General features: G+C 38.4%; 1 protein-coding gene and 1 non-coding gene across 1 annotated transcript; both read right to left on the bottom strand.

Annotated features, from left to right (window-relative positions):
* The window catches only part of Erich1 (glutamate-rich 1), a gene marked incomplete at its 5' end in the record, with an annotated part of 52,793,804 nt that overhangs the window by 46,661,852 nt on the left and 6,107,468 nt on the right, over positions 1–24,484 (bottom strand).
* Positions 21,417–21,523, bottom strand: LOC120097643 (U6 spliceosomal RNA). Its single transcript, XR_015640578.1, has one exon. It is a non-coding gene; the product is annotated as a U6 spliceosomal RNA (small nuclear RNA).

Raw genomic sequence — 24,484 nt, 5'->3', positions numbered from 1 at the left:
AAGATTCTAGAAAGAATCTACTATATGCTAGTTTGTCTTTAATCATTACAAAGACTGTTGTTCTTAATGAGAAATTACAACTGACTAATATTTCTATCCCCTAAACTTTTTGTCTTTTAGATGATAAAATTATATAATTATGCCTATCATACAGGGAGTGCTAACATTTTATCTCATCATCATTACTATGTGACTTCTTAGAAGCCCCAGTGAACTCTCAGTAGTTGTTACAAGATAGAATAAGAGTATATAACCTAATTCAAACAACCTAGATTCTCTTACGGTATCCATATGTTGAAATGTATGAAAATTACTTTATATATTTCAATGTGATGACTATTTTATTGCTAAGCATTAATTTTCTAAAATCAGTGAATATGTAGCAGAAATCATACTAATTTTTTTGGATCCTAATAATGAGTTCAATATTTTATTGGATATTTTTATTTATATTTCAAATGTTATTTCCTTTCCCAGTTTCCCATCCATAAACCCTCTATCTCATCCCCTGTCCCCCTTCTTCTATAAGAGTGTTCACCCTCACCAACAACCCCTCTTTGTTGCCTCCCACCCTGACATTCCGCTACACTGGGGGTTCCAGCCTTGGCAAGACCAAGGGCTTCATCTTCCACTGGTGCCCAACAAGGCCATTATCTGCTACATATGCAGCCCCTGGGAGCTCTGGTTGATTGGTATTGTTCTTATGGGGTTGCAAGCCCTTTCAACTCCTTTAATCCTTTCTCTAACTCCTCCAACAGGGACCCCATTCTCAGTTCAATGCTTTGTTGCTAGCATTCTCCTCTGTATTTGTCATGCAGTGGCTGTGCCTCTCAGGAGACAACTGTATCAGGCTCCTGTCAGCATGAACTACTTGAAATATATATATATATATATATGTATATATATAATTTCATATATAAATATTTCATATTTATTAGATTTAAAAATTATGATTTAAGCTCTGTACTGGTGGCACATGCCTTTAATCCCAGCACTTGAAGGCAAAGTTGGAAAGAAGTCTGTGGGTTTCTGGCCAGCCTGGTCTACAGATTGAACTCAAAGACACCAGGACAAGCTGCATAGAGAAATGCTGTCTCAAAAGAAAGTGATCCAAAATAATGTTAGAAATGATGGAAAAGTAGTGTTTTTATTAGTGACAATATGAAAAGAGAAAGGTAGAGTCTAGAAATGCTTCTCGGTGGCTAGGACCACTTGCTGCTCTTGTAAAAAACCAGAGTTTGGTTTTTAGCACCCATAAGGCAGTTCGTAATTATAACACAAAAATTAAAAATATGTGAATTATTTATAAAAAGATTACAATACAGCATATGTATGTGTGTATCTTAGTATCTGAATTCTGGTTGTATAAAATTTGCAAAGGCCAACACTCTGCACAAATTATCTGTGATAAATGTGATTTATGAAGCATGTCCCTAGATGTTGGTAAAATGTGAATGTCCAATGTTTTAGTTACCTGAGCTTTATGGGGGGTTTTATATGACTGCTATAATGGCTTAAATAACCTTTTGGTTTTTCAAGTCATAAAAACACATTCTGTCCCTGCAAATATAAATTATACAAATTTAGTGCGATTCTGTGGGACAACAATCTTTTCAGGTCACTCCACTCATAATTACAACTAATTAAAATGTGCCAAAGAAAGGATAGAAATTTATCACTGCTCATTAAACCTGTAAAGACTGTGTTAATTAGATGTCAGGCTCAGTAACTCACATGAATGTTTGATGCTGGTCTAATTTTAGAGAAAATGGAAAGTGAACTTCAGAACATTCTATCTGGGAGATGAAAGCTGCTAAAATTAAGAAAAATGCAGTTTATAAATGGCACGTGTTTGTGGATTTTTTTTATGACTATGATTGTCATTAACCATTGACCTCAACAAACAGAATAAATTGACAGGGTATATGTTGAATTTTTTAACTGTCTTCAAGTTTATAGAAATACACAAGACAGAGATATGAAAAAGCTAAGCTCATTTGTAAAGCTGAGGAACTGGAAACAAAAATATATGTTAAGTGGCTTTACTCCACAAATTACACAAGATATTTTCAGTCATTCTATATACACTGATGTGGGCTAAGTTATTATTTTTATTCAAATGGAATATATTTTGTTATATTCTTTATCAAATTATTGTATTTAAAATCATTCATTGTGAAAATAATGAAGAATTATGTGATAAAGTGCAATCTCGAGGAGAATCAGACATATTTCTACATCCTGAGGCCAGTCGTGGCACAAATAGCAATAGTGAGTGCTTACTTCCTTGTATCAATCTGTTCATTGTGCTTATTAATAGGTTGTTCATCAATCAATCAGCACAAGTTTGGGTTTGATGTTACAGAAGTGACGTTCCAAGCAACTATTGATTGATATCTATTATGACTCCAACTTTAGGATCTAGATAAAATGTTCATTTTGTGATTGCTCCTGGGCCTTTTGTCATATATCTTCTTATACTCTTGCTTGAACAATATAATCAGTCTTTAGAGGAAGGTTACACGACTGAAATACTAAGAAAAAACTATGTGAAGTCAAGTGTGATGATTTTTGCTTGGAATCTAGGGATTAAGAAGTATGCATCAATACTACTGCTAAAAGTTCAAATCTAGGTATCCAGCTTGTATTGCTCAAAAGAAAGGGAGGGAGGAAAAAACTATTTATATGACCATTTCATTGAACTTATATATTATATAATCAAAGAGTACCAGGATTTTTACAATCTCTTCTTTCACTTTTCTACAGAGTAAGATATTCCACAAAGACTCATAATTGCTAAAAGGTATTGCAAGTCTTCTCTCTGTCATAGTGACATATATCAATGTGGTTCGTAAACATTATCCACATAGTCCATGGTATATGCATTTAGGTATTGTGATGAGAAGTCCTCCAATTGCAAAGTTTTCACCTTGATACTTTTCAATGATTGTCTATTTTAAAATGTACTAAGTTTATTATGATGCCCTTAGTTTAGTTGGTTTTCTCACATAATAATTATCTTGGTGAAAATGTCTTGGATGTACACTATGATCTAAGATTCAATTCTCTTCTGTTGAAAACCCATTTCCCTTTGAAATGCTGTTTTCTTAAATACAAAAGAGGTGTTAAATTGACAACCTGTGGATTCTTTTACATTAATAAGCAGCAGCAACAGGAAGCAATTAGTTGTCTAAAATTTTCATTACTTCAAAATATTCAAAAGCATAGTCACATTCTGTGTGTGTGTGTGTGTGTGTGTGTGTGTGTGTGTGTGTGTGTGCTTAATGTGCTTGTGTGTTAGATTTCAGGTCTAATATTGTCTTGAAGATCCCAATTTTCTCCTTATTAGATATTGTGGAGATCAGAGATCACTCTTATCACTAAGAAAACTTATCACAGGCTTCATGTGTCAGCATCATCAAATTTAGGGAAGGGACTGTAAAAGCTGTTGTGTCTCCTGAATACTAGCACTTTGCCCTTGTGCCTTACTATGAAATTTTCCTTTTGGTCTTAATGGACATTTGCCTTCATAAATTCAGTCTCGATACTTGGTATTGGAAATTTCTCTTTTAAGTTAACTACATGGCTACGCAGAGTATACACACTCTCATTATTATCCTGATGATGTTAAAATGGCTACTCACAGTATACATACTCTCGTTATTATCCTGATGATGTTAAAATGTTAACCTAGATACCAACTTAGCCGCAAAACCCTCCTGCTGGTAAAATGGGTTAGATAGTGGTGGCACAGAAATGCTGGAAGAGGCCAATCAATGTTGGGTTTAACTTGCAACCTATGCTAGGAGAGGCAACCTGTGCTGGACACTGCCTGTAGGTCTAGGAACTGGGGTCTGGATTGCTAGAGCCCAGGACTGATTCAAACTAGTAGAGTCATGCAACAAGTCAGAGAACAAGGAACCCAGTTAAAGAGTAGGAGTCAGAGGGGTTGGAGAACATTAGGAAAATAAGTCTCACAAATTAAGTAGGGCTCATAGAGACACAAATGACAAAAGCTATATCTGCATGGGTCTGGATCAGGTCCTCTTGTATTTTTGTGAAACTTGTTACAGTAGGAACAGTCTATCTCTGACTTTACTGCTGGCTTTTGAGACTTTCTTCTTCCCATTGAGTTCCTTATTTAGCTCAATGAGGGCATGTACCTTGTCTTGTTCTAGCTTGCTTTGTCCTTTTGGCTGTTTTCTCTTGGAGGCCTCCTTTTTTCTGGAGCAGTGACAAAACCAGCTCAGAAATCAACAGAGTCTCCAGGGAATGACTGAGGATTAAAGAAAGAAAAGACAAGAAAAGTCACATTGTAATGTGACTTCAGTCAGTGCAGAAGCTGAAGAACGTTTATTTTTTCCAGTCTGCTTTTATACCATTCTACATACATGCAAAGAATAGGGTCAGTTCTTAGATCAAAGACAGAGTAGTCAAATAAGGCAATAAACAAAGTCTCATGGTCACTGCATCTAGGGGTTTATCAGGAGGAACAAGGTAAAAGGAAAATCTTACATTTCTTGACTGTATCTACCTTGAGCATACTTCCTTGTTTAGCCCAATGTCAAATTCCTGCCAAATTCCTATAAGGCTGCACCAAAAGCTCTCCACAGAGAGGAAATACTGGGAGAGTAGATCTGGGGAAGAGGAGAGGGAGTGGCAGCTAGAAGTAGTGAAGAGAGGAAAATGCAATTTGGATATATTGTGTGAGAAAGTAATTATTTTCAGTAAAAATAATTTCAAAAATTAAAAAATAAAATATTAACTTCAAAATCACCTTATAAATTTGAAAGTCACTGAAGAATGTATTGAAAAAATGGATTTTTCATTAAGCAGTGTGTGAAAATTAGATATCTAAAGGCAGAAGAATGAGAATATAAACTTCTCTCCCATGCCCTCTCCCTCTCCTCACTTTCCCTCTCCCTCTTTCACTCTTACACACACACACACACACACACACACACACACACACACACACACACAAACACACAGGCACACACACGTACACACAAACATAATCACAATCATACCAATGGCTAAAAGTAAAACTTGAAAGTAATTAACAGAACGGAGACACTTTGAGACACTAAAATATCAATCTTTTTCAAATTCTTGACATTGTAAATATCAATTTCTTTCCTAAGCAAGTCTTCTACTTTCTGTTTTGATGTTATTGCTAAACTCCATTTCAATCTTCTCTCTTTTGAGAATCAAGAATTGTGAACTTTATCTAAATTAAAAGCTAAACATGAAAAAAAGACTGTATCTTAAGGTATAACTTCTAGCTTTAATGGTTCCTTTTACTCAATTACTAAACAATAATACCCTAGCAAATACAAAATATTGTATATCAAGGAGATTCTTTTTCTGTGATCTCATTCATTCTTATCCTATGTTCTTTATTTTCTTTAATTTCAAAGAGTTACATTATTTGCTCTTGGTACTAGTCTCATTCTGTACTGTGGGAAACAGATCTAATGAAGACATGGTCTAGTCTTGCCTTGTAGTACACTAATGAACAAATAAAATCATAGAGCAATTTAAAGCAATGTATGATAAATGTTGAGACAGTGAAATCTCAGGTATCTGAATATTATTTTGCCTAGTATATTGAGAAAATTTGAAGATACTCCTGAGAATTGAACTGAAAAAAATCTCTGTAAAGAAATGTAATAGCAAAAATGTAACATGAAGAAAATTACATTTAAAAAGTATGATTATTTCATAGCAGTATGCCAAAGGGGAGGAAAGATTATAAAGTATAAAAACAGTTGAGAAATAGTTGTCTAATTGGTTCCTGGATGTAATAAGGTACAGGAAATTAACCTTAAATGACATGGAGAAGCTAGAACAAATATTTATTTTCTAGGATGTTGTGGTTTACATTTTGGTGAAAGTGTACGCTAAAGTTTGCTTCAAAAATAGCTTCATGAAGCTGAAGTTAACAACTTGGTGCCCAAGGCGATAGAACCTATAAGGTGAAAGTTTTCTAGAAGTGATTTTGGTTACTTGGAACATGTCTTCTTATCATCTGATTTGAAACATTTTGCTCTTTTAAGTATTTGCATCCAATAGGTTACCATAACCACAACCCCAATACTAGGCTTAATTGTTCATTAGCTGAAACATTCAATGGTCAATAAAATATAGGGTTGCAAAAGAAAAACCGCTTGCTACTCTGAAATACTTTGAATCTCAACTTCAGTGATGGTATGCATGTGTATAATTCAGAATATATATTCAGAATATATCAGGTTTTATAGATAATTTATTTTAACATATGTAAATTTTTCCTTCCACTAAAAAAAAATTGAAGATTTCTGGAATAAATTTTCATGTCCGTTTCTGTAATTTACTCATTGCTGTGTTCCAGAATCAGCAAGATATTGTTCCTACTTTGCAAAATTATACCATGCAAATTATACTTCTCTTTCTTTCAGCTTTCACCTTGCTGTTTCTTTGGTTTTATTGAATGCTTATCTTTAGCACTTCTACTGTGAGGGACATTTTCTCATTAAAGTAGGGTAAAAAGAAGAATGAGCTTTTGTTGTTGAAATTTTGAATAATTTTACAAAATACTAGGAGCCCAAAAGATAGCTCAGCAGGTAAGGCACTTCCCTACCAGAGTTCAGTCTGAGAGGCCAAAGGGAAAGTCATTGAGTCATCATCTGAAGAACATGCGTGCCCAAACACACACACACACACACACACACACACACACACACACACACACACAAAATTTATCGATGACTTAATTCAAATAATTAAGATCTGTACTACAAAGAAGACTGGCAGATGTTTTGAGATCTACCTACAAAAATCATTTATCAGCCTTAGCAAATGGAACACTTGAAAGAATCCTGTAAGCTTTAATCTTCAAGATTAACGAATCTGGATTGATTAGTCATTTTACAATTAAGTTAAATGTTATCCATTAATAAGAATTCAAAGACATTCAAACCCTTCTCTATTTTTTCAAAAGATACTGTTTTGAAGGATTCATTTCTTTGGTTCCTTACAGATCTCCATCTCCAAGTTCTTTACATGTAAGCTTCCACAATGTGAAGGAAGGGTAGATGGTAGACAGATGGGAAAGAAGAGAAGTAGAGTACCTTGAGGATTTCAAGAGCGACTCGAATATGAAGATGTGTAGCCTATTGTGAGCAATCATCTCTGACACCTGAGGCCATGGTGATGCCACAGCAGGAGTTCCTGCTGAAGGCTATTTGTACCTCCTTGGCTACAAAGCAATAGGTATCCATGGTGCTTATTACTATTAAAAAACATGGGGAAGTTCCTGGTCAGGACAGCCATTTGGACCACTTGGATGTCCAGAAGCTGTACAGAACTGTCCCTCCCCTTATTGGCCGCTCTATTCTGAAAAGCTGGACCTGCCTTTCACCTGCTACAGCCTGAAAGAGAAGGCCCTGCACCTCACCCCAACAACACAGTGGATTTGGCCTAAAACACAAGTGTGGGACCCTGCTTATCATGCCACTAATGTGTCATGGGATAGAACAGCTGCTTAGAAGTGATGCCTGTTCTCTCTTGCTACCTCTGTCAGTCTGCCCACCAAGTCATGAGTGTGAGAGAGCTCAAAAGCTGCAGCAGTCAGGAGAGCCTCACCTGACAGCACAACAGACCTGATCCTGGTAAGGGGATGCAAAGGAATTGGCTCCAAAGCCATGCTTACAGGAAAGCTGGCCCTGCCACTTGATTACCGTGAGGTGTCTTGGATTCATGGAATGATGTTCTCTTCCCCATCATCCCTTGTCACCTTTGGTGCTTAGAAGAATTGGCCCTAGTACATTAGAGCAGGTGAGCTAGCTAGGCCCCATCATTGGCTGTGGCACTCTGGAGAGCAGGCTCTGCACCTCACTTAGCCATCACAGTGGAAATGACCCTGATGACAAAGGGAGTTACAGCTCCAAGGGTATAAGAGCAAGAGAGCTTTCCTAGCCTCTCACAAGCTGCGGAACATGAGAGACGCAGTCAGGAGCCTTGACTGTGAAGCACAGTGCAGCTGGCTCTGGAGGCATGCATGCAGATAATTTGGCCCCAAGGGCACAAGAGCAGGAGACCTACCTTGACCTATTGCCGGTGGTGGTACTAGGGGGTGTAGCCAGAACAGTGTTGTCAACCATGTCTTAGTTGTATGGATAAGGGAAATCTAGTGTGCTGATTAGCTCAGCTAACACATAAGCCTATATCCATGGCTCTGAATTGGCCCACCCCCAAACCTATATCATAAGTGGTTGAAGCTTGTGGAAGGGTCCGTCCTGCTGATCCAAAGCTGTAGAATCCCCATAACACAGATCAAAAATAGGAGGCCTAGTGATGATTCAATAGTAATGGTATCACAGAAGCCAGGGACCTCATACCAGACCCATGACTCATTGCAAAGAACACATGAAAGGGAAGATGTGTGGAAAGAGGAATATACTCTAGGACACTGTGACATACCACTGCTTCCATAATGAGATTTGTCTATGCTTTGGGCTTTTTGTGTTCATTGTTGGTGGTGGTGATACTGTTGTTGTTTTTTGGTTTTGTTTTGGTTTTTGTCTATGTGTATTTTTGGGGGGGGGTGGGTTGCAAGGGTGAAGGGCAGACATGAGGGGACAAGGAGATGAGCATGAATGGGGTGCATGATGTGGCAATTACAAAGAATGAACAAAAAGTTCATGAAAAAAGTTAGTGTGGACTGTCTTCATGAATCCCTTTAAAAGTCATACCAAACTCTCCATGTAATTTTCTCTCCCTTAAGAATGAATTTGCCATATATAAGGTAACATTGCTTAAAAATTTACTTAAAGTCATGTATACATCAAGTTAGTTGTTAAAGTATGTGTTTTTCATGAGGCATACATTATTTACTTAAGAGCATTTATCACATTCTATATTTTTTAAAAAATAGGCAGAAAAGTTTACAGAGTGGTAGCAATTAATTTGTTATTTTGTTCTACCCAGTCTGTCTATACTCTGAATCTACAGAGATCTTTAAATGCTGGGAAATCCCACTAAGGAGCTGGGAATTAAGAGCCGAAGCCTATTTAAAAAATCCTAGAAACCCTTGTCGAAATAATTAAATGGGCTCTAAGATTTTCGTCATTCTAAGCTTTCTTTGAAATAAAAGACTGTTGACATGCCTCTGCTCAACCAATTGCTTCTGTGTTTATATTAAAATTAAGTTTAGATAATCAGAAGAATAACATAAAACAAGTTTTAATTTGAAAGAAAAATGTGTCAGAGACAAGACAGGTGAGTAATGTATATTTCAAAGTGTGTGCTCTAAAGTAGATGAGAGTGGATATCAAATAACGGTATATATAAAGATAGATCCATAATTTGAGTGTCAATTTAAATGTACATGTTCATAAATTGGTTAGTTCAATGACATTTTAGCTCTGGTGTTTATTCACATTAAATGGGCTCCTGCGGTTCTGTGTCTATGAGAGTTAGACATTTACTGGAGATACACTTGAAACAAAAGTGGTGATTAGGTCATTTTCTTCATCATTCACCCATCAATAAAAGTTATTGTTAAAGTGTTTGTCCCTAAATGGTGCCAAGAATAGCCAAATTCTTGGGGTATAGCCTCTGATGTGCTTTCTTCATTGACTTTCAGTCATTTCTAGGATTAATGTAGGTGCCAACATTTGGTTAACACAGTGGGAAGACATTGTTCCATATGAGTTCTTTGTCCTCACCTTTCCCTTATCTTCAAGGCAGCCCTAGAAAGCCTTCATTACTTCTGACACGTCACACCAGTCAGAAAGGGAAATCGTAAATAATAAATAGGACACAATGTCAAATAATGTGATGAAATTGATGACAAAGTAAAACATATTTTCTTATTAAATTCTATGAAGTGAGGATTCAATCCTTTAGCTTTTTTCCATTTTTATTAGTTGGAATCATGATTTTAACAGATAACATACTAGGCAGATTGAGTGACATTTGACAAGATGAGAGCATCCTCAGAATGTACCTTGCAACACAATGGGGGTGCCTAGTCTTCTCTTGCAAAAGAATCTATTTTGTCAATAACCTGAGTAGTCAAGAAGAGGAACGGTGAGCTTCAGATTAAATAAAGGATTGACTGACACATAGAATTCAGCACAGAGACTGAGTACATTGGTAACCCATGCCTGGAACTCTGACTCATAGAAACTCTCTGGTAATTTGTTCATATTATAACCTCAAGTATATGGAAAGTCACACAGCAGCAGCACATGTTAGGAAAGAAAAGTTGTTCAAAACTCATGCAAGTAGTATATGTTAAATTTTACTATGCAATCACTTTGAAGGCACTATTTAAAAAAAAGAACTATCAAATTAAAAACAACATGTTCAATCTATTTTAAGCATTTTTTTTCTGAAGTCAAGTCTGGTGACAAGGGTCCTGATAAGATTTTTTTTTATTTAAGAATTTTCCAGACAAGGTTCCTCTGTGTACTCCTAGCTGTCCTGGACCTAGCTCTGCAGAGCAGACTGGCCTGGAACTACAGAGATCTGGCTGCCTCTGCCTCCCAAGTGCTAGGAAACAAATTGTGCACCACCACTGTCTGATGTAAGTTTTGTATTGGGTCTCATCCATGCCATCAAGGGACCATCATAAACAGCCACATCAGTGCTTCTGAAGAGCTGTCTCCTCCTGTACAGGCACCAAACTACCAATTGTAAATCTCATTTGAGGCCTTGGTAAGACTTGTGAAATTTTAGCATTATTTTGAACTCTGTGAGCCTATTATGCTGTAAGCAGCCTCATTTATCTTAATTAAACTTTATCTAAATATTGCCTGTCAGACACTATTTCTTGAGAGACAGTTGTTAGTCTCATCAACAAAATCATTCAAAAGGAAAACACCACCAAGAGTAAATACTTAAAAAAAAATCAGACTTGAAAAAAAAATCAGTCCAAAACTTTAGTTCTAAGATTTGACTTGTTTAAATATCTAGTATAGTATTCTAGCAATCTTTTTATTTTCTGAGTAGATGATTAAGATAATAAAATCGCAATTAGTATATTATAGTACTTAAGTTATGCAAACATTTCTTATTAGGGAAAATTATTTTGAAAAATATATAAATATTTTGCTTGTATGCATTTAAATTATTGTCTGACAATGGGTGAATTGATAATGAGGATGAGGTATCCTCTTAAAAAAGAGCTTTATTTAGGCTTAATGAAGAATAAAATTAGAACCTTTGTCCCAAACAGAACAATTAGGTCATAACTATAATTTATTAATTTAGTCATACTCAGGATGAACTTGTTTTAAATTTAAATGTAAATGGGTAATTTTGATTAGTCACAGGATGAGATGAGATATAAGGGCACAGAGTCAAAAAAAAAAGTTTACTCGTGGGGTTGGGGGAAAAGGGAGTGTGAAGGGCACCAAAAATTCCATGTATCAGGAGAACCAGGATTTTAAAGGAGCAAAGGCAAAGCTTTTCAGAGAGGAGGAAAGACCTAGAATCTGGGAGATGCTGTCAGCTTGGTGAGGAAGGGCCTTTTCAGGACTCTGCTCGTGCACTGTACAACCTCTGTGATCAGAGAGCTCATCCCCCCACCTTTTTTTTTAAGGGCATAGAATAGCTTTGTTTTCCTTGGGTCTGTTTCCATGAATCCCTGCTTACAGACTGGAGCTGCCTTATTCCTGGCTACTATCAGTGAACTAATCTCTGGTTCTCATTTTATACTCCTACATGGGGCTGTCGTTAGGTAACTTCCATTCAAATTACGTAGGCATTATAAAACCGTAGACTGTTCAAGGTTAATAATTTCAAACAGAAACTGATTAATGGAAACATTTCACTCAGTCGTTTTCCTTATTTGTTTAATTACTTAAAAAATCTGCTTAAATGCAGTAAAACTCATGTAGTGTGTTGAAAAATAGATAGAGGCATCCTTAGTTTGTCCTTAAATTATAAGAATATTGAGATAACCCAATGTTCTATTACACTTTTAAAATACTGATCACTTAAATTTATATGGTTGCAACCACTGAAAATACCAAAGACTTTGCAATTAGTTTCAAATAGTGTGTGTGAGTGTGTATGTGTGTGTGCGTGCATGCATGCGTGCGCGCACTCTCGCATCTGTTTTCACTTATTCTGAGCACATAACTGAAATTCTTATCTGTATTAATAGAAATAAGAAGAGTGATTCCTATTATTTGTAATAATCTCCTCTCAAGTTTAGGTTTCTGAGCCTTTGAGGTCATTTTTGGAGGATGGGAACTGCTTGCAAGAGGATCCACAGAGACAATTAAATTTTAGCCCTCCCCTCTGGCTTGTGGGAAGGTGAAAGCTCTGGAGGCTGATTCCACTCACCAACAGCCAGGGATAGACGGGGTCACGCTTACAGTCACTCATGTGTGCTATGATCTGTGGACTCTCCTGAAGCTGTAAAAGGGACGATGGTAGAGAATGAAGTAAGCGTAGCACATACAGTCCCGTGCTTAAGACGGAAGTTAATAAAGATGGAGGGAAAAAAAGAAGAAGAATCCTGTTCTGTAGGTTGTTCAATTTCTAAAGATCCGTCTTTTGTATTTTAATTACTATGAAATGAAAGAGAATACTAAATTAAGTCCTTGTGATTCTGACTTGGTTGGACACTGCAAGTTTCTTCTTCTAAACACAGTGATTTTTTTTTCTTCTGTTTTCCTATTTACGTAGTCATTCTAAGCAGACTAAGAAAATAGAGTATTGAACTGAGCTTAACATGCCATTCCTTTCTAAATGCACTACTATTTCATGAGCCACTAAAACGAGTAACTTCCATATTAGTTTTATATGTCATCACTATGTAGAGGTATTGAAGACGTTAAATGTGCAAAAGTGATACCAAATTAAATGAGCCACGAACATATTGAAAATACAGGGCAAATAAATGAACTGCAACAATCCATATGAAATTAATTTGGTTTTACATTTTTAATGTGTATAATTGGAATATAAATACATTTCGAGTCTCTATTCTGAACTTTTAATTATTTCAGCAAGATGTGTTTTTGCATATTTGGGTCAGTACTTTTCAGAAACTAAAAACTGTAGACAACAATACAAGGTTTTGGAATTCTCTGGCCTTTTAAAAGCTTAAGAAGTATGTGTGTAACAGTGACAAATTGATGGAGAATATTAACTTCTTATGCAATTAGAGTATTCAAATGGCACTGTGGTGTACCCTTAATCAACTTTCATTGAAACAAAATAGGACCAGAGAATAAAGATTAAGGTGAAACATAACTGTTAAAGTCTTTAGAGTGCAGCTTATCACATCACCATTCTGAAACTGAGGGCTCACTACATTATCTTTCAGCTCAGCAATCCCTTAGGTGAGTGAAAGCATTTCAAGATAGAATTCAAGTTTGAAATTGAGAGGCAAGTATAAAGGATTTTTAAGAGATAAACCAAAGCAACTATCACAAGTCCTTGAAGCCTGGTTAGCTAAGGACATATAGGATACCTTTACTTTATGCTGCTCCTTTAGAGGAATGTCCTCTCTCCCACAGTTAATGATTCTATGGTAATCATAGACAGTAAAAATCTGGGAGGCAAGGGTGGGCCTAATGTTCTTAGCAAAATGGCAAATGCTATGACCTTAAGATGGCTGTGGGAAAGGACTCTGAGAGAACAAGAATGTATAATTTCTCAACTATGCAGAACCTAAGGGTGCAATATGAATTATATGAGGGACTTCACAGACCTACAACAAAAGAGGCAGTTGCACTGTGAGTCAGCTTATCAGAGAGATATTAAAGAAAAAGATAAAGAGATTTTGGGGATGGTGATCTTAGAGTTGGATCCTACATAGCTAGCTTATTGTCTGAGCTTACAAAATCAGGCTGATCTCTGAATTCATTTGCCATGCAACAAAATGTGTACTTGCTGTCTTTGAAGAATCAAGGGGCTAAGGTCATAACATGCTGATTCATGGGATAATCAAAAGACAGCCTATGTAAAGGATTGAACTAATTTGTAAATAAAAGACTGGGCTTTCATCTACAAGGTAGAACTACCCAGAGGGAACTGCTTAGAGAGTGAATACAGCTCTTTTTTTTTTTTTTTTTAATGACAGCATTTCTCACTTTGGTCAGAAAACCCATGAGCTATCCAGAGAACTTTTAGATATTTTTCTCTCAAGAGAAAGTTGGTTTGCACAAAAAGCAATCTCAAGCAGAGTACAGGGCTATCCATTAGAGATAAATACAGCTCCCCAGCAACAAAGATGTCTTCATCTTTCACAGCTCCAAAACACCCCTCACCCATTTCTCAGAATCCCTCTCGAAGATGCGGCTGGTTTCCGGCAGGTACACAATCTCACAGTAGTACTAATGTACTAGTGAGCATTTAAGGGAGATCAGGGCCTGAGAAGCACGTGGTCTTCAATTTACATAGCTTGCCTTTTGCTGTACCTGAAAAGTGTGAGGATGAATGCAGAACTCCAAATTCAAGGTTGAGAAAGAGTCTCAAATGAATTGTTATCATATTCTCTGTCTCCCTCTGTCTATCTCCTTTATTATTTTTCTAGTTCTCTGGTTGAATCATTTGAAAAGAAAATTGCTAATAGAATATCTGTTCTACACAGTGATAAACATCAAAAATAAACATAATGGATTTTCTTAAAAAACAAAAAAAATTAAATGTGTCTACATTCTATGGTAAACCTAGTGAAGTTTACAAATATATCCATTCACAAGTGTTATCATTGCTTCTTTTTCTTCAGTACCAGGAATTAAATCTTTGAAATGCTAAGCCTTTTAACACTTTGCTACATTCAAAAAACAATAGTTTTTTTCCAATATGGAAAGTAATACTGACTAGATGATCTGAATATCTTAATTATGTCTATACTTGAGTAAACGTAGAAATCAAAAGGATAAAAATGGAAACATATTTAGTCATTTGGTTATAGTATATTTTCTTTTTTAGCTTTTTATTGGTTGCTTTGTTTATTTATATTTCAAATGTTATCCCCTTCCTAGTTCCCCTCCACAAGCTCCTTATCTCCTCCTCCCTCCCCCTGCCTCTATGAGGGTGCTCCCTCACCTGCCCACACACTCTTGCCTTAGCAGCCTCGTGTTCTCCTATCCTTGGACATCCAGCCTCCATAGGAACAAAGGGCTCCCTTCCCAGTGATGCCAGATAAGGCATATATATACAGCTGGAGCCATGGGTAACCCCTGAGTACTATTTGATTGTGGTTAAGTCCCTGGGAGCTTTGGGGGATCTGATTGATTTATATTGTTGTTCTTTCTATGGGATTGCAAAACTCCTCAATTCCTACAGTCCTTGCCCTAACCTCCCCATGGGGATCCCTGTGCTCAGTTCAATGTTTGGCTGTGTACATCCATGTCTGTATTGGTCCGGCTCTAGCAGAGCTTCTCAGGGGACAGCTAGACTGGCCTCCTGTCAACAAGCACTTTTTGGCATGAGCAATAGTGTCTGAGTTCTTCTCCCAATTCCATCTTCTCTCATTAAACCTCTCTACATGAAACCATGCTGACTTAGTGTGCTTTGTTCAGGCTTAACGATTTAAACCCCAACATTAAATCATTTTGAGCCCCTGTTTCCTCCCATATGTGAACTGGCCACTCTTTTTCCTTCCCCTCCTCTCTCCTTCCCAGATCCCACTCCCCATCTACTTCCCAGAGATTATTTTATTCCCCCTACTGAGTAGTACTATAGTATCCACACTTTAATGTGATATCCTTTCTTCTTGTGTTTCACATGGTCTCCGATTTGTATCATGGGTATTCTGAACTTCGTTTTGATTAATATCCACTAATCAGTGAGTACATACCATATGTGTTCTTTTTGTGACTGGGTTTCCTCATTCAGGATATTTTCAAGTTCTATCCATTTCCCTATGAATTTCATGAAGTCATTGGTTTTTGTTTTTGTCTTTTTTTTTTTTCGTCCATCTTTATTAACTTGGGTATTTCTTATTTACGTTTCAATTGTTATTCCCTTTCCGGGTTTCCAGGCCAACATCCCCCTAACCCCTCTCCCTTCCCTTCTCTATGGGTGTTCCCCTCCCCATCCTCCCAACATTATCGCCCTCCCCTCAACAATCGCTTTCACAGGGGGTTCAGTCTTGGCAGGACCAAGGGCTTCCCCTTCCACTGGTGCTCTTACTAAGCTATTCATTGCTACCTATGCAGTCGGAGCCCAGGGTCAGTCCATGTATACTCTTTGGTTAGTGACTTAGACCCTGGAAGCTCTGGCTGGTTGGCATTGTTGTTCATATGGTGTCTCAAGCCCCTTCAAGCTCTTTCAGTCCTTTCTCTTGATTCCTTCAACGGGGGTCCCCTTCTCAATTCAGTGGTTTGCTGCTGGCATTTGCCTATGTATTTGCTGTATTCTGGCTGTGTTTCTCAGGAGAGATCTACATCCGGTTCCTGTCAGCCTGCACTTCTTTGCTTCATCCATCTTATCTAGTTTGGTGGCTGTATATGTATGGGCCACATGTAGGGCAGGCTCTGAATGGGTGTTGCTTCAGCCTCTGTTCTAAACTTTGCCTCCCTATTCCCTCCCAAGGGTATTCTTGTTCCCCATTTTAAAGAAGGAATGAAGCAACCGCATTTTGGTCATCCTTCTTGAGTTTCATGGGTTCTGTGCGTCTAGGGTAATTCGAGCATTTGGGCTAATATCCACTTATCAATGAGTGCATACCATGTGTGTTTTTCTGTGATTGGGTTACCTCATTCAGGATGATATTTTTCCAGTTCCATCCATTTGGCTATGAATTTCATAAAGTCATTGTTTTTGATAGCTGAGTAGTATTACATTGTGTAGACGTACCACATTTTCTGTATCCATTCCTCTGTTGAAAGGCATCTATCTGGGTTCTTTCCAGCTTCTGGCTATTATAAATAAGGCTGCTATGAACATAGTGGAGCATGTCTCTTTGTTATATGTTGGGGCACCTTTTGGGTATATGCCCAAGAGGGGAATAGCTGGGTCCTCAGGTAGTTCAATGTCCAATTTTCTGAGGAACCTCCAGACTAATTTCCAGAATGGTTGTACCAGGTACCAATCCCACCAATAATGGAGGAGTGTTCCTCTTTCTCCACATTCTTGCCAGCATCTACTTTCACCTGAGTTTTTGATCTTAGCCATTCTCACTGGTGTGAGGTGAAATCTCAGGGTTGTTTTGATTTGCATTTCCCTATGACTAAAGATGTTGAACATTTCTTTAGGTATTTCTCAGCCATTCAGCATTCCTCAGCTGTGAATTCTTTTTTTAGCTCTGAACCCCATTTTTTTTATTAACTTGAGTATTTCTTATATACATTTCGAGTGTTATTCCCTTTCCCGGTTTCCGGGCAAACATCCCCCTCCCCCCTCCCCTTCCTTATGGGTGTTCCCCTCCCAACCCTCCCACCATTGCCGCCCTCCCCCCATAGACTAGTTCACTGGGGGTTCAGTCTTAGCAGGACCCAGGGCTTCCCCTTCCACTGGTGCTCTTACTAGGATATTCATTGCTACCTATGGGGTCAGAGTCCAGGGTCAGTCCATGTATAGTCTTTAGGTAGTGGCTTAGTCCCTGGAAGCTCTGGTTGCTTGGCATTGTTGTACTTTTGGGGTCTCGAGCCCCTTCAAGCTCTTCCAGTTCTTTCTCTGATTCCTTCAATAGGGGACCTATTCTCAGTTCAGTGGTTTGCTGCTGGCATTCGCCTCTGTATTTGCTGTATTCTGGCTGTGTCTCTCAGGAGCGATCTACATCCGGCTCCTGTCGGTCTGCACTTCTTTGCTTCATCCATCTAGTCCAATTGGGTGGCTGTATATGTATGGGCCAAATGTGGGACAGGCTCTGAATGGGTGTTCCTTCAGTCTCTGTTTTAATCTTTGCCTCTCCCTTCCCTGCAAAGGGTATTCTTTTTCCTCATTTAAAGAAGGAGTGAAGCCTTCACATTTTGATCATCCGTCTTGAGTTTCGTTTGTTCTAGCGATCTAGGGTAATTCAAGCATTTGGGCTAATAGCCACTTATCAATGAGTGCATACCATGTATGTCTTTCTGTGATTGGGTTAGTTCACTCAGGATGATATTTTCCAGTTCCAACCATTTGCCTACGAATTTCATAAACTCGTTGTTTTTGATAGCTGAGTAATATTCCATTGTGTAGATGTACCACATTTTCTGTATCCATTCCTCTGTTGAAGGGCATCTGGGTTCTTTCCATTTTCTGGCTATTATAAATAAGGCTGCTATGAACATAGTGGAGCACGTGTCTCTTTTATATGTTGAGGCATCTTTTGGGTATATGCCCAAGAGAGGTATAGCTGGATCCTCAGGCAGTTCAATGTCCAATTTTCTGAGGAACCTCCAGACTGATTTCCAGAATGGTTTTACCAGTCTGCAATCCCACCAACAATGGAGGAGTGTTCCTCTTTCTCCACATCCTCGCCAGCATCTGCTGTCACCTGAGTTTTTGATCTTAGCCAATCGCACTGGTGTGAGGTGAAATCTCAGGGTTGTTTTGATTTGCATTTCCCTTATGACTAAAGATGTTGAACATTTCTTTAGGTGTTTCTCAGCCATTCGGCATTCCTCAGCTGTGAATTCTTTGTTTAGCTCTGAACCCCATTTTTAATAGGGTTGTTTGTTTCCCTGCGGTCTAACTTCTTGAGTTCTTTGTATATTTTGGATATAAGGCCTCTATCTGTTGTAGGGTTGGTAAAGATCTTTTCCCAATCTGTTGGTTGCCGTTTTGTCCTAACCACAGTGTCCTTTGCCTTACAGAAGCTTTGCAGTTTTATGAGATCCCATTTGTCAATTCTTGATCTTAGAGCATAAGCCATTGGTGTTTTGTTCAGGAAATATTTTCCAGTGCCCATGTGTTCCAGATGCTTCCCTAGTTTTTCTTCTATTAGTTTGAGTGTGTCTGGTTTGATGTGGAGGTCCTTGATCCACTTGGACTTAAGCTTTGTACAGGATAAGCATGGATCGATCTGCATTCTTCTACATGTTGCCCTCCAGTTGAACCAGCACCATTTGCTGAAAATGCTATCTTTTTTCCAATGGATGGTTTTGGCTCCTTTGTCAAAAATCAAGTGACCATAGGTGTGTGGGTTCATTTCTGGGTCTTCAATTCTATTCCATTGGTCTATCTGTCTGTCTCTGTACCAATACCATGCAGTTTTTATCACTATTGCTCTGTAATACTGCTTGAGTTCAGGGATAGTGATTCCCCCTGAAGTCCTTTTATTGTTGAGGATAGCTTTAGCTATCCTGGGTTTTTTGTTATTCCAGATGAATTTGCAAATTGTTCTGTCTAACTCTTTGAAGAATTGGATTGGTATTTTGATGGGGATTGCATTGAATCTGTAGATTGCTTTTGGTAAAATGGCCATTTTTACTATATTAATCCTGCCAATCCATGAGCATGGGAGATCTTTCCATCTTCTGAGGTCTTCTTCAATTTCTTTCTTCAGTGTCTTGAAGTTCTTATTGTACAGATCTTTTACTTGCTTGGTTAAAGTCACACCGAGGTACTTTATATTATTTGGGTCTATTATGAAGGGTGTCGTTTCCCTAATTTCTTTCTCGGCTTGTTTCTCTTTTGTATAGAGGAAGGCAACTGATTTATTTGAGTTAATTTTATACCCAGCCACTTTGCTGAAGTTGTTTATCAGCTTTAGTAGTTCTCTGGTGGAACTTTTGGGATCACTTAAATATACTATCATATCATCTGCAAATAGTGATATTTTGACCACTTCTTTTCTGATCTGTATCCCTTTGTTCTCCTTTTGTTGTCTGATTGCTCTGGCCAGAACTTCAAGAACTATATTGAATAAGTAGGGAGAGAGTGGGCAGCCTTGTCTAGTCCCTGATTTTAGTGGGATTGCTTCAAGTTTCTCTCCATTTAGTTTAATGTTAGCAACTGGTTTGCTGTATATGGCTTTTACTATGTTTAGGTATGGGCCTTGAATTCCTATTCTTTCCAGGACTTTTATAATGAAGGGGTGTTGAATTTTGTCAAATGCTTTCTCAGCATCTAATGAAATGATCATGTGGTTCTGTTCTTTCAGTTTGTTTATATAATGGATCACGTTGATGGTTTTCCGTATATTAAACCATCCCTGCATGCCTGGGATGAAGCCTACTTGATCATGGTGGATGATTGTTTTGATGTGCTCTTGAATTCGGTTTGCCAGAATTTTATTGAGTATTTTTGCGTCGATATTCATAAGGGAAATTGGTCTGAAGTTCTCTTTCTTTGTTGTGTCTTTGTGTGGTTTAGGTATAAGAGTAATTGTAGCTTCGTAGAAGGAATTCGGTAGGGCTCCATCTGTTTCAATTTTGTGGAATAGTTTGGATAATATTGGTATGAGGTCTTCTATGAAGGTTTGATAGAATTCTGCACTAAACCCATCTGGACCTGGGCTCTTTTTGGTTGGGAGACCTTTAATGACTGCTTCTATTTCCTTAGGAGTTATGGGGTTGTTTAACTGGTTTATCTGTTCCTGATTTAACTTTGATACCTGGTATCTGTCTAGGAAATTGTCCATTTCCTGAAGATTTTCAAATTTTGTTGAATATAGGTTTTTATAGTAAGATCTGATGATTTTTTGAATTTCCTCTGAATCTGTAGTTATGTCTCCCTTTTCATTTCTGATTTTGTTAATTTGGACGCACTCTCTGTGTCCTCTCGTTAGTCTGGCTAAGGGTTTATCTATCTTGTTGATTTTCTCAAAGAACCAACTTTTGGTCCTGTTGATTCTTTCTATGGTCCTTTTTGTTTCTACTTGGTTGATTTCAGCTCTGAGTTTGATTATTTCCTGCCTTCTACTCCTCCTGGGTGTATTTGCTTCTTTTTGTTCTAGAGCTTTTAGGTGTGCTGTCAAGCTGCTGACATATGCTCTTTCCTGTTTCTTTCTGCAGGCACTCAGCGCTATGAGTTTTCCTCTTAGCACAGCTTTCATTGTGTCCCATAAGTTTGAGTATGTTGTATCTTCATTTTCATTAAATTCTAAAAAGTTTTTAATTTCTTTCTTTATTTCTTCCTTGACCAGGTTATCATTGAGTAGAGCATTGTTCAATTTCCACGTATATGTGGGCATTCTTCCCTTATTGTTATTGAAGACCAGTTTTAGGCCGTGGTGGTCCGATTGCAAGCATGGGATTATTTCTATCTTTCTGTACCTGTTGAGGCCCGTTTTTTGACCAATTATATGGTCAATTTTGGAGAAAGTACCATGAGGAGCTGAGAAGAAGGTATATCCTTTTGCTTTAGGATAGAATGTTCTATAAATATCCGTTAAGTCCATTTGGCTCATGACTTCTCTTAGTCTGTCGACATCACTGTTTAATTTCTGTTTCCATGATCTGTCCATTGATGAGAGTGCGGTGTTAAAATCTCCCACTATTATTGTGTGAGGTGCAATGTGTGTTTTGAGCTTTAAAAATATGGAACGCTTCACGAATTTGCGTGTCATCCTTGCGCAGGGGCCATGCTAATCTTCTCTGTATCGTTCCAATTTTAGTATATGTGCTGCCGAAGCGAGCACTGAACCCCATTTTTAATAGGGTTATTTGTCTCCCTGCAGTCTAACTTTGTGAATTCTTTGTATATTTTGGATATAAGCCCTCTATCAGTTGTAGGATTGGTAAAGATCTTTTCCCAATCTGTTGGTTGCCATTTTGTCCTAACAACAGTGTCCTTTGCCTTACAGAAGCTTTGCAGTTTTATGAGATCTCATTTGTCGATTATTCATCTTAAAGCATAAGCCATTGGTGTTTTGTTCAGGAAATTTTCTCCAGTGCCCATGTGTTCGAGATTCTTCCCCACTTTTTCTTGTATTAGTTTGAGTGTGTTGTGTCTGGTTTGATGTGGAGGTTTTTGATCCACTTGGATTTGAGCTTTGTACAGGGTGATAAGAATAGATCGATCTACATTCTTCTTCATGCTGACCTCCAGTTGAACCAGCACCATTTGCTGAAAATGCTATCTTTTTTCCATTAGATGGTTTTGGCTCCTTTGTCGAAAATCAAGTGACCATAAGTGTGTGGGTTCAATTCTGGGTCTTCAATTCTATTCCACTGGTCTGTCTGTCTGTCTCTGTACCAATACCATACAGTTTTCGTCACTATTGCTCTGTAATACTGCTTCAGTTCAGGGATAGTGATGCCCTGGAAATCTTTTTATTGTTGAGGATAGTTTTAGCTATCCTGGGTTTTTTGTTATTCCAGATGAATTTGCAAATTGTTCTGTCTACCTCTATGAAGAACTGGGTTGGAATTTTGATGGAGATTGCATTGAATCTGTAGATCACTTTTGGTAAAATGGCCACACCTTCAGCAAAGTGGCTGGGTATAAAATTAACTCAAATAAATCAGTAGCCTTCCTCTACACAAAATATAAACAAGTCGAGAAAGAAATTAGGGAAATGACAACCTTCATAATAGTTCCAAATAATATAAAATACCTCGATGTAACTTTAACCAAGCAGGTGAAAGATCTGTATGATAAGATCTTCAAGCCTCTGAAGAAAGAAATTGAAGAAGATCTCAGAAGATAGAAAGATCTCCCATGCTCATGTATTGGCAAGATTAGAATAGTAAGAAATCATTGTTTTTAATTGCTGTGCAGTACTCCATAGTGGAAATGCACCACATTTTCTGTATTCATTCCTCTGTTGAGGAACATCTGGGTTATTTCTAGCTTCTCGCTATTTATTAAAAAATAAGGCTGCTATGAGAATAGTGGGGAGCATGTGTCTCTGTTATATTTTGGAGCATCTTTTGGGTATAGGTCCAGGAGTGTTGTAGCTGGATCCTCATGAAGTGCTGTTACGATTTAATGTTGGGATTTATATCTTGGCCTGAGCCCGGACAAAGCACACCAAGCCAACATGGTTCCATGTGGAGAGGTTTAATGAGAGAATAGGAGAAGAGAGGAGAGGAGACCGGCCATGGGAACATGAACGGAAGTGGGAGAGTGGGGAGAGAAGGGACAGGGACAGAGGGAAAGAGAACAGAGAAGAGAAGAGAACAAAGAGAGAGCAAGAGGGAGAGGAGGGGTAGCAGCCCCTTTTATAGTCAGGCACAGCTGGCTGTTGCCAGGTCACTGCTGGGTGGAGCATACCTGGCTGTTCCCAGGTAGCTGTGGGGGTGGAGCTTAGACAAAATACTAACATCCCCCATTTTGGTTTAATTAAAAAAGAAAAATGAAAGGCGATGATGGAGCAGGATTAAGTTAATGATCTATGACTACTTCCTGATTGCAGGGAAATGTGTCTCTAGGGAACCTAGAAAAATGGGTATGGGTTGTTTGTCCAGTCTTAGAGTTGGATGTTTCCTTGTTGTACAAAGTCTGTGGAACCATCTGAGGATAGATCAGAAGGAACAGGACCAATAAAAGCACTGTGTCTGTGAAAGGAGTTTGGAACATCTGGATTTCGCTTATCTAGAGCTGTCCTGGGTGTAGTATGCGCCTGGACTTGACAAGATCCTGGAACACACACATATATTTTTTATAGGTAGAAAATAATATTAAGTGCATTTGGGAGAAAAAAATCTTTCCTAGATGTGTATTTGAAACCCAGAGGAACCCTACCCTTTGGAATAGGTAGTAAGTGGGAACTTTAGGCAGATGTACTCATCTGAGTGGAGTCTATTTGGTCTATAAGCTTTTTGTGGAGCAGAAGGAACAATTTGTCCTACAGAACGTGTCCTGGCTGTCTTAAAACAGTTTGCCATGACAAAGACAGAGAAAACAGCTTCCAGATCCTATTTGGAAAGACTGTTTGTTTAGCAACAGAGAGGTTCTGGACCTTCCAGACTTGGGGGTCTACCTGAGAAGCTGGTAAAATACAATATCTGGGTTAGTAGGTTGGATGGCTAGTAGAAGCAGAAGACCTGCAGACAAACTTGAGTTTGGACAATGGATGGAGCAAAATAAGGCTTCCAATTTAGCTAGAAGATTCCTTCCGAATAAGGGGACAGAGCATGTTGGCACTACCAAAAAGGAATGGGTGAGAAGTACACCCCTAAAAATGTAACTAAGCAATGGGGCTTGGTGACAAAGGTAAGATTGTTCCCTACCCTAGTGATAGGGAAACTGGAGAGAGAGGTGGGTCCCCAAAACCCTGTTAGGACTGAGTAAGTGTCTCCAGTGTTCAAAAGGAAAAAGATGGGCTGCCCACATACCATGATAGCTCCTTGGGCTCCCTGCTGGTGATGGCGGTAGTTGAGTCTAGGGATCTTGGGCCCCTTCATTCAACCATAGCCAAGCCTAGGAGGTCAGCTGGAGGGTTACCTGGATGTGATGTCTCCCTGTCCTATGCAACATGAGGGCAATTGACAGCCAATGGTCCCTCTTGGTGGCATCTAAGACACGGTCCTCTTGGTTTGCAGGGATTAGGGCAAGCCCTTACCCAGTGACTCTTTTGGCCACATTTGTAGCAGGAGGCTAGTGGTTCCTTAGCCATAGAAGGCTAGGGATCCGGGACAATAGCTGGGGCTGGTTA

Source organism: Rattus norvegicus, chromosome 16 (assembly GCF_021556685.1).
Source record: "Rattus norvegicus strain SHRSP/BbbUtx chromosome 16, alternate assembly SHRSP_T2T, whole genome shotgun sequence".
Classification (NCBI taxonomy): domain Eukaryota; kingdom Metazoa; phylum Chordata; class Mammalia; order Rodentia; family Muridae; genus Rattus; species Rattus norvegicus.
This window is presented reverse-complemented; position numbering and strand designations above follow the sequence as displayed.